Below are 10,416 nucleotides of genomic sequence, written 5' to 3' on the forward strand. Positions count from 1 at the left end.
TTTATTTTTGCTAGGCAACTGCAAATTTTAAATGATGAAGACTTTAACATTGATTTATATATAGATAAAGATAGGTAAAGTACTATCTGAGGTGTACAGCACTGGAAAGACAGCCATACGGACGTGTTACCTGAGGAAACCTTTCAATGAAGTGTTAGGCTTTCAAAACCATCATCACTGATTGATTGATTGTGCCTTTAGACCATGCTTCATCCATTAGGATCCCATAGAAACCAAAGGCAGATAAATACATAATTTGCTAAGGGCCTACAACTCACAAAGTGGCTGTCCTTTGCAGACAACTCAGTGTTTCAGATGACCATAAATTGGGTTTATTAAAGTATGAGCCAAAAAATGGAACATGCAGCCAGTGGGGCTGGTGTGTATTGGAGGCAGGGCTATCTACCATGACCCCACAACCTCCCCTTATATGCTTGCAAAGCATGCCTTCTCTGTGTACTGAATATGTGTGAATTTACTGCTACAGTCCAGAATTCTGATCATGCATATAGCATACCTGCATACTCATGATGTGGGCCAAAGCTGATCAGCACAATTGGTTCATCATATTTGCACGTTCAGGGTAAAAAAATATTGCCACATGGACTGGGGGGAAAAGAGTTTATGGCTATGTGAATTGGCTCTAGGAAAAAGCAGCATTGTTCTTTTACTAAAAACTGCTTTTCAAGCATAACTTTGTTCACAGCTGATTTGTGCTGAGATGTGTTTTGACTAATTAATACTAAGTCTTCTGGGATATGAAAAAATAAATAGTATTTGTTATTAAGATACTGTGAAATCTGATGTTGTTAGTTTCACAGAGCTGACAGTTGCTGCCACCATTCCCTCTGCATCTATAACCGCCAACAGAGATGAAAATGCTGGTAGTGATTGAACATCCAACGTAATCCCAGATTTGAGGCGCGCTGAGCACTGGACACTTTTCCTGACTTGCTGTCCCTCATCCTTTGTCTTGGTGATGTACATTAGAATTCAATGAACAACAACAACAACAACTTTTGGTTTAATATACTAAATACTTTCAAGCTCCAAAATGCTGGAAAATTACAGCCATGCCCTTTACAGATGTGTTATTTAGGCAAAATTGATAAGGTACGGGGAGTGGGAGTGGGGGGCCTGGGGCAGGCTGGCGCCCAAGGGCCCAGTCAAGCCTGGCACCGGCCCTGAATCTAAGGTTGGGATCCAGAGAAGGAAGTTATGCAAATGAGAGCCCTGCTCACACCCAGAGCTTTACCTTCATGCTTTTGCTGATCCATCCAGGTTTTTAAAACATGTACAGTGGCTTGTTACTGCTCACATGAATAATCTACATCACTGGAATTTCAGGCACAGTATCTTCTTATATCATGGCTTTTTATTTTTATTTTTTAAAACCTTTAACCCAGGGGTGGTGAACCTGTGGCCCTCCAGATGTTAGACTCAGCCGGCATAGTCAATGGTGAGGCAATATTAATAAGGTTGGCAATATTGATAAGATTGGTGAGGGGTGACGGGGGTAAAAGGGCCACCTGTTCACCATCCTTGCTGTAACCCTTCTTTTGAATTCATTGTAACATGTTGGAATCAAGACTCAATTCTACTCCTAATACATGATTAAATATTTCCATGTAAAAATTAACCCCTTGGCTTTTGTGTTGTGTGCTGCTGTTGTATCTCTCCTTAATAACAGTAGGGTAAGGGCAATTTTGTTTCCTTGCTTTGAACAGAGCTGAGTAAATCCTGAATTTTAAAAATGTTGCCTTCTGTAAAGGAGTTGCCAAAACTGCAAGGATTCTGTAAAGCAACAACACATCAGATACCAAGTAGCTTCACTAAATATTTTGTCGTATGTCAAATATGAATTTGTGGGATGAAATGCATTGCACGACTGGTATTAAACTAAATGAAGTGTAGTGTTAACTACTTCATCAGCCAGACTAATACTGTACTAAATAATTGTTAGGAATGTTTTCGAGTTTGTTACATGTATTTTATCATTCAGACCATGGTATTCCCAGCAGAGCTTGGAAAAGTTACTTTTTTGAACTGCAACTCCCATCAGCCCCAGCCAGCATGGCCACTGGATTGGGCTGATGGGAGTTGTAGTTCAAAAAAGTAACTTTTCCAAGCTCTGATTCCCAGTCTCTATGTATGGATGTGAAAGTTGAACAGTGAAAAAAGCCGATAAGAGAAAAATCAACTCATCTGAAATGTGGTGTTGGAGGAGAGCTTTGCGCATACCATGGACCTGGAAAAAGACAAATATTTGGGTGTTAGAACAAATTAAACCAGAACTATTACTTGAAGCTAAAATGATGACACTGAGGTTATCATACTTTGGACACATAATGAGAAGACATGATTCACTAGAAAAGGCAATAATGCTTGGAAAAACAGAAAGGAATAGAAAAAGAGGCAGGCCAAACAAGAGATGGATTGATTCCATAAAGGAAGCCACAGACCTGACCTTACAAGATCTGAAAATGGAAATGGACTGCCTTCAATTTGATTCCAACTTATGGTGACCCTATGAATAGGGTTTTCATGGTAAGCGGTATTCAGAGGGGGTTTACCATTCCATTCCTCTGAGTCTGAGAGGCAGTGACTGGCCCAAGGTCACCCCATGAGCTTCATGGCTATGTGGTGATTCGAACCATGGTCTCCTAGGTCATAGTCCAACACTTTATCCACTACACCACATTGGCTAGGGTGGTTTATAACAGATGCTATTGGAGGTCGCTGATTCATAGGGTCGCCATAAGTCGAAATCGACTTGAAGGCACATAACAACAACATGTATTTTGCTGAAAATCTGGTTTGGGCAGCAATCCTGTGCACAGTTAAGTGCCATGGAACACAAGCCCTATTTGTGCATTCAAAGAACACATGTAGGGATCAAGTGTAGAGGGGCATGCACATGAGCCCTGCCTGCAATGTCCCTGGCCTTCCTGAGTTTACCTCCAGCCTTCCTGCATTTAGGCTTACTTTGCACATTCAGGATCTCTGATCATAGGGAAGATTCTAAGTGTGTTCAGCCAAGCACATGAAAAATCCCTGTTCAGACCTTTCTGCTAATTTGAGGAAGGTTGGGGATGAAGCCAGCTGGAATGGGGCATTGGAGGCAAGGTTGCCAGTTGCCACATGTCCCCTCTACACTTTATGCCAATATACCCCCATTGATTGCGTTGCTGCTAGAGGTAGACAGCGGTAGAATTGTGCTGTTGTAAAATATAGATTGAATCGTGGGAAGATTTATTACAGAGCATCCTAATCTATCTATCTACTTATATATAATGTACATCCTGCAGTTCTAGTGCATATGCACCACTCAGGCTGCCTAACAACAATTGAAACCATTAATTATAACGTTGTTGTTGTTGTTATGTGTCTTCAAGTCGATTATGACTTATGGCAACCCTATGAATCAGTGACCTCCAGAAGCATCTGTCATGAACCACCCTGTTCAGATCTTGTAAGTTCAGGTCTGTGGCTTCCTTTATGGAATCAATCCATCTCTTGTTTGGCCTTCCTCTTTTTCTCCTCCCTTCTGTTTTCCCCAGCATTATTGTCTTTTCTAACGAATCATGTCTTCTCATGATGTGTCCAAAGTATGATAACCTCAGTTTCATCATTTTGGCTTCTAGTGATAGTTCTGGTTTAATTTGTTCTAACACCCAATTATTTGTCTTTTTTGCAGTCCATGGTATCCGCAAAGCTCTCCTCCAACACCACATTTCAAATGAGTTGATCTTTTTCTTATCCTCTTTTTTCACTGTCCAACTTTTACATCTGTACGTAGAGATTGGGAATACCATGGTCTGAATGATCCTGACTTTAGTGTTCAGTGATACATCTTTTGCATTTGAGGACCTTTTCTAGTTCTCTCACAGCTGCCCTCCCCAGTCCTAGCCTTCTTCTGATTTCTTGACTATTGTCTCCATTTTGGTTAATGACTGTGCCAAGGTATTGATAATCATTGACAAGTTTAATGTCCTCATTGTCAACTGTAAAGTTCAGGTCTGTGTATTAATTATAATACAAAAACTTAAAATTAAAAAGTTATGTAAAGAAGCTAGAATTGATCGTGATAATTTCATTTGAATAAATGCTATACTCAAGTCTTATTGGAAGACTTAAATGTAACTAATACACTTCTCTCTGTGTGTTTGTGTACAAATGCAAATTTTCATGGTTTGATTTTGTTCCCCTTCATCCAGGAAACTTCGTGGTCTTGTGGTCAACATGCAGGACGTTAGTTTTTAAGTCGGTAACCAACCGGTTTGTTAAGAACTTGGCCTGCTCTGGGATCTGTGCCAGCCTAGTCTGTGTGCCTTTTGACATTGTCCTTGGTGCAAGTCCACATTTCTGCTGGTGGATCTACACCATGGTCTTCTGTAAGATCATCAAGTTCTTGCACAAAGTCTTCTGCTCAGTGACCATCCTTAGCTTTCCTGCCATCGCTCTGGATAGGTAAGGCAATGAAGTTACTCCTATATTGTCATTTACCTCTTATCCTTTGCAACTCATACAGGTTTTAGATTGTTCGTGGTTTGATAGCAGTTCAGCTGTGTTCTGCCTCCACTTCTAAACATGTTTATTTTTCTCTTTGTTGAAGTAACTTAGAACAATGTTTTCACTTTGCAACCATCCTGTGAGATGAGAGATGCTGAAAGCAACTGACTTGTCTAAACTGGAAATGGCATACACTGGGTGGATTTTTAACGTCTGGACAACGTAACCTGAGCAGTTCTGTTTTTATGGCCAAAAAAATCCCAAGCATCCTTATTGCAGACGTATTGATTTCTTTATGTGCTCCTGTCTACCAAGGGGGCCAATGACACTTTTTCAGGTCTTATCAAGAGGCATGCTAAATACTGACTATTACTTCTTAAAGGGGCTGATGTCCCTACCGCCATCTTGGTTGATGGCAGGCATGTGCGTGTGCACATAGCTTACTGTGCATGCATGCCATCCACTGAGATGGCAGTGGAGGCATCAGCCCCTTAGAGAAGTCTCCGCCGTCATCTTGGTTGATGGTAGCCCTGCATGTGCAGCACACCCAGCAGTAGGAGACCAGAGAGAGGTAGGCCAGAACAGGTAGGAGTTGCACGCCTGGGCAGGCTGGTGCCCAAGGACCCAGCAATGCCTGGCACCGGCCCTGGCTCTTAATAGCAGTTGTTGGGGAGCACAAGTGGGGAGAATGCTGTTGAACTCAGGTTCTGCTTACAGGCTTCCTATAGGCATTTGGTTGGCCGCTATGAGAACAGGATGCTAGACTAGATGAGCTTTTGGTCTGATTCATCAGGGCTTATAGCTAAGCTGGGCCAGCCTTTTACTGTCTGAAGATGGTACCGCCACCCCCTTTCCACCAGAGCTTGGAAAAGTTACTTTTTTGGACTACAACTCGCATCAGCCCACTCCTGTGGCCATGCTGGCAGGGGCTGATGGGAGTTGTAGTTTAAAAAAGTAACTTTTCCAAGCTCTGCTTTCCACATACAAAAGCTGACTTGAGTGGTAGTTGAGTGGTAGTTGCATAAGGATGCAAGAAGGCAGCGATTTCTATTCTGACGTGTATTCATCACAATCAGTGCTGTTTCCATTCTGCTGCTGTTTGGTTTCTGCTAAATACTACATTATTAGTCTCTGTCCACTTTTTTGGCATAAGTTATGTAACTTATGCAACTATTTATGTAACCTACATTTATTTCAAGGTCAAAAAAGTAATTACCCCCCCAATATTGGAAAATAAGTGGAGTCCAGCAGTTGCCCCTTTAACGCCCCATCTGAGGCCTATGTAGGGGCCTGAATCAGCTTAATAATATGATTTTATATGTAGCTGTGCCACTGGAATATTAGCCTCCTTTTAAGGCTGCATCCTTTAAGGAGATAAAGCTGTGTAGGAATGCAGGATATCAGGAGACAGCAGTAGAGGCTGTGGGCTGCAGGTCAAAGCTACAGAGAGTGGGGGTATATCCAGGGGATGGGGGCTGCAGATCAGTTGCCGGGCATCCTATGTGCACAAGAGTAGCACAGGAGCATTCAGTTATCTTTATTGGCTAGCAGATGCCCCTTGGAAGTGAAGTTGGTCCACGGCCTGGAAGGATATTGTCAAGACCAAAGAATACAATGTAAGTAAGTAATGATGACTCAGCTTCATCAGTGTAGCTGAATTGTATACACTGAATAACATTCAGTGCAGCTGAATAGTATACTGAATATTATATAAGATTAATAGTGCCCCATCACTCCAGGAGATCCCACTGTATATCTTGAAATGAGGAGGAGGAGGAGGAGGCTGCATCAGGAGTTTGGCCATTGCTAAAATGGAGGGGGGAATTATCCAACAATGGATTATCTGCATTTGCTTTACTTTGTTCTTTTTGCCCTCATTCTATGAATAAAAGCATTTAAAGAGCACACTTGGTGTTTTCTTTGATTGCCTGTCTAAATCCTTGCCAAGAACCATTGCCCCTCTGGCATAATGCCCGCCAACAACAATGATGTGAACGAGTACCAGTCATATTTACTTGACTTATTTCTGTTCCTGACCACAGACAAACATGCAAGCTGAAGCAATTTCTCCTTCCTTTTCCATTTGTGTCAGAATTCCCTGACATCCCTAGTTGAATCTTACTTCGACAGTGTTAACAGGACAGCACATCTGAGGGCAGCAGGCCCACTGAGGGACACTAGTCAGACTGTAGGGCACACATAACCCTGTCCTCCGACATCCTACTGATGCCCGTTACTTTGCCCAATAGTAAAAACTAAAACCTGGGATTCTCACTTTTAAGCTCAAGACTCTTTCTGTTTCACAATGCAGACACTTGATTGATATTGCAGTTATGCAGTTTTGTCTAGAATGATTTCATTTCTCTACAAATAGTTCTATAAACAAGTTAATCTACAAAGATGATTTGCTCTCTTTTTTCTGTCCATAAGTTTAATAGCAAGTTTTTGGAATGTATAAACTTTGCTGGTCACTGACTGGCTCATGATTTGTATCAATAGTGTCCCACTGACTAGTAAATTATAGTTTTATGTTAAAAAGGAAATTCACTGAGGATCCATGTCTTACATACCAATGGAAATAAATTAGATAAGATTAATATTGGATAGATTAATTGGCCATTCCTACTAATGTTTGTAGTAAAAGATGACATCTAGCTGCAATTCAAAGGAGGATCTGGGATGTTATTGCTGTGGAGAGAAAAATGGTTTAAATTTTGCAGTTGATATGAATGGGATACATACTTGACACTGGAGTTCTGTGTGATTTAATAAAATATAGGCTTTATGTTTTTACAAATGGTGTAGTGGTTCAGCATAGAAACTTGAAAATTACAGTATGCTTTAGAACAAGATTTGATACTTCTTGCTTTAGATATTCTTTCCTGGAAAACAAAACTTGTACCACCTCTAAGTTTTGGAATATCCTTTGACATCTTTGGCCTTTTCCATTTTTTATTTTTTTATCAAAATAATGGCTTAGGCAATTTATTTTTTAGGTAAAAAAGAAAGTTTTATAAGACTTACTTCTGGGTAGGCATGCATAGGTTTGTGTTAAAGAACTGGTAATAAATGATTTTTTACATCAAGTGAAGAATCAGAATTTAAAACAAGAGGGCTAGTCATTACTAAATTGGTGGTTTAAACCACCCAAATTTAAATCAACCCACCCTGGGAGGAGTGGGAGGTAGGAAGAGTTACAATTATTCTCTGTATATGCATTGATATATCTCTTACAGATCTCTTTCCTTTTTTTTTTTTTTGGTAGGTACTACTCAGTTTTATACCCACTGGAAAGGAAAATATCAGATGCCAAATCTCGAGACCTGGTGATCTACATCTGGGCTCATGCAGTGATAGCCAGCATTCCTGTATTTGCTGTGACAAATGTGTCAGATATTTATGCTATGTCCACTTGTAGTGAGCCATGGAGTTATTCCTTTGGTCTTTTAGCTTACATTGTTATTTACAACATTACCACTGTGATTATGCCAGTGGCTGTGGTGTTTCTCTTTATGATCCTAATCCGCAGGGCACTGAGTGCCAGCCAGAAGAAAAAAGTCATCATAGCTGCCTTAAGAACCCCTCAAAATTCCATCTCTATTCCTTATGCCTCTCAGAGAGAATCTGAACTTCATGCCATGCTGCTGTCCATGGTGATGATTTTCATTTTCTGCAGTATCCCCTATGTCGCTTTGGTGATCTACCGCACTGTACTCAGCGCATCTGACACTTCCGTGTACTTGCTCCTCACTGCCATCTGGCTGCCCAAGATGTCACTGCTAGCCAACCCTCTGCTCTTCCTGACTGTTAACAAATCAGTACGGAAATGTTTAATAGGAACAATTATGCAGTTACACCGAAGGTATAGTCGGAGGAATATTGTCCGCTCTGGAGGTGCTGGGGATGGCAGCCTGGAGCCTCATGTCCGTTCCGGTAGTCAGCTTCTGGAAATGTTTCACATTGGGCAGCAGCAGATTTTCAAGCCCACAGAGGATGAAGAAGAGAATGGAAGTAAATCAATTGGCTCCAGTGACTACCAGCAGAAGGAAATCCCTACAACCAGCTTAGATGTAGAGCAGGCTTTAGTTCAGAGGCCTGTGCCACATGTCATTGCAGCCTCTGCCGCCGAAGTGGCTCCAGCTATGCCAACAGAAACAGAATTGGCCAACGAGAAGTATTCCATTCAGCTAGGCTTTGGGCCCTTTGAGCTGCCTCCACAGTGGCTGTCAGAAAACCGGAACAGTAAGAAACGACTGCTGCCTCCTTTGGGGAATACTCCTGAGGAGCTCATACGGACCAAACAGCCCAAGAGTAAAGCAGAAAGAAAAATGAGCAGGAACAATAAAGTCAGCATCTTCCCGAAGGTGGATTCCTAGAAAAAGCGAGGACTCTGTGTGATCAGGCAGGACTTCCTTCTTGCATACATGTGATCCTATGGATCTCTGTTAGGATGAAATTTATTAAAGGCTTATTTTTTGTGCCAAGTTAAGTAAAATAAAAATGAAAACAAGTGTTCCTTAGGAATGGGTTTTTGGTACAAATATCTAATCTTATCTATTTCTCTACATTCATTATATAGAATTGATTAACTTCCAAGGAGGTATTTTTGGACCCTTCCTGCCCCAGTCGCTGCTCACTCCTTTATATCTTATTGTGATTTTTTAAGACTGGCCAAAGGCAGCAAGTCTATCCAATATATACACAGAGAGACATTGTGGTAACTACTCTACAATTATGGCACTCAGGGGAAGGGAGTTCAATAAATATGGAGCTCCATTCTCTAGAGTTACATCTCTCTTTCTGCTCTTTCGCAAAAGCACTGAGCATTTTTAGGAGTACTCCCTGGCCTCAAAATTTCAGATGTCTTTTATTGGGCAGGATTTAGTGGCATTTCAACTATATTTTATAATTTAATGAGGTTTTTCTTTCTCAATTTTTGTACTTTTTTTCTTAAGGTATTTTAACCTGCTTCATGCTGTTGAGTCAAGTGTGGGCTAAATATGTGCATGTGATCTTGAGGGCACTGCCTATTAAATATTGCCATTCAGGGGCTGACATTTAATGGGCTGAGTACTGCAGATTTTAAGCAACAACAAAAAAAGCTTGGGGAGAAGCAACAATAACAGGGATAAACTACACTGGACATCAGAAAACACTTTCAGCCACATGAAAAATGGCATAGCAAACGTTGAAAGTTTTTTCATGAAGTATAAATATATAACCCTCAATTTAAATTTAATTATCACTGTGTTAGAAAGATTCCTGTGATTCTTAGAATAGCATATCTTCTGTGCCTCCTTAATGTAACATGGTCACTTCCTTGGTGAACAGGCACTTAGGTTGTGGCTGCTATTTCATCTGGCATATAGTGCATTAATAACAGACTCCACTGTGTGAGTTAAACTTCTTGACTGTAACATACTTGCACATCTTCCACAGATTCCATAATAAATACCACATTTTCCAGCATCTTGGGACTTCCCCCCTTTTTGTATTCTTGGCCTTTTAAGCCTCTGCCTCCAGGCTTCCTCCTCCAGGCCCCACCCCCTTGATAAAAGTTCACAGATTTAAAGGGCAGCCCTCCGGCCTACAGACAGGCATTCCTCCTCCATTCCATAGCCTCCCTCCTCGTGCGCTCCCTCCACTGCCAGATTGGTGATGTGCAATAGGAGACACCTCCCGTGAAGTACCCATGGTACTCATGGGGGTCCAGGCTCTGGCCCTATAGGCCCTGGAGATCTGGGAGGTTCCTGTCCACCAACCTGAGGTGCAAGGGTCAGCTCGGAGCCCTGACCCAGACCCTGCTCCTTTGACTCTGTCTCCAGGTCACTGCTGGACACGGGTCATGGCAGGGGTGGGGAGTTACTGATGTTACTGCATTTACTGTGAGAAAGAGGGGCTTAT

General features: G+C 41.6%; 1 pseudogene; it reads left to right on the forward strand.

Moving 5' to 3' along the window:
• Positions 1-8,955, forward strand: part of LOC133378450 (G-protein coupled receptor 176-like) — a 36,749-nt pseudogene extending 27,794 nt beyond the window's left edge.
• Positions 8,956-10,416: the final 1,461 nt, after the last annotated feature.

This window comes from Rhineura floridana, chromosome 2 (assembly GCF_030035675.1).
Source record: "Rhineura floridana isolate rRhiFlo1 chromosome 2, rRhiFlo1.hap2, whole genome shotgun sequence".
Lineage (NCBI taxonomy): Eukaryota > Metazoa > Chordata > Lepidosauria > Squamata > Rhineuridae > Rhineura > Rhineura floridana.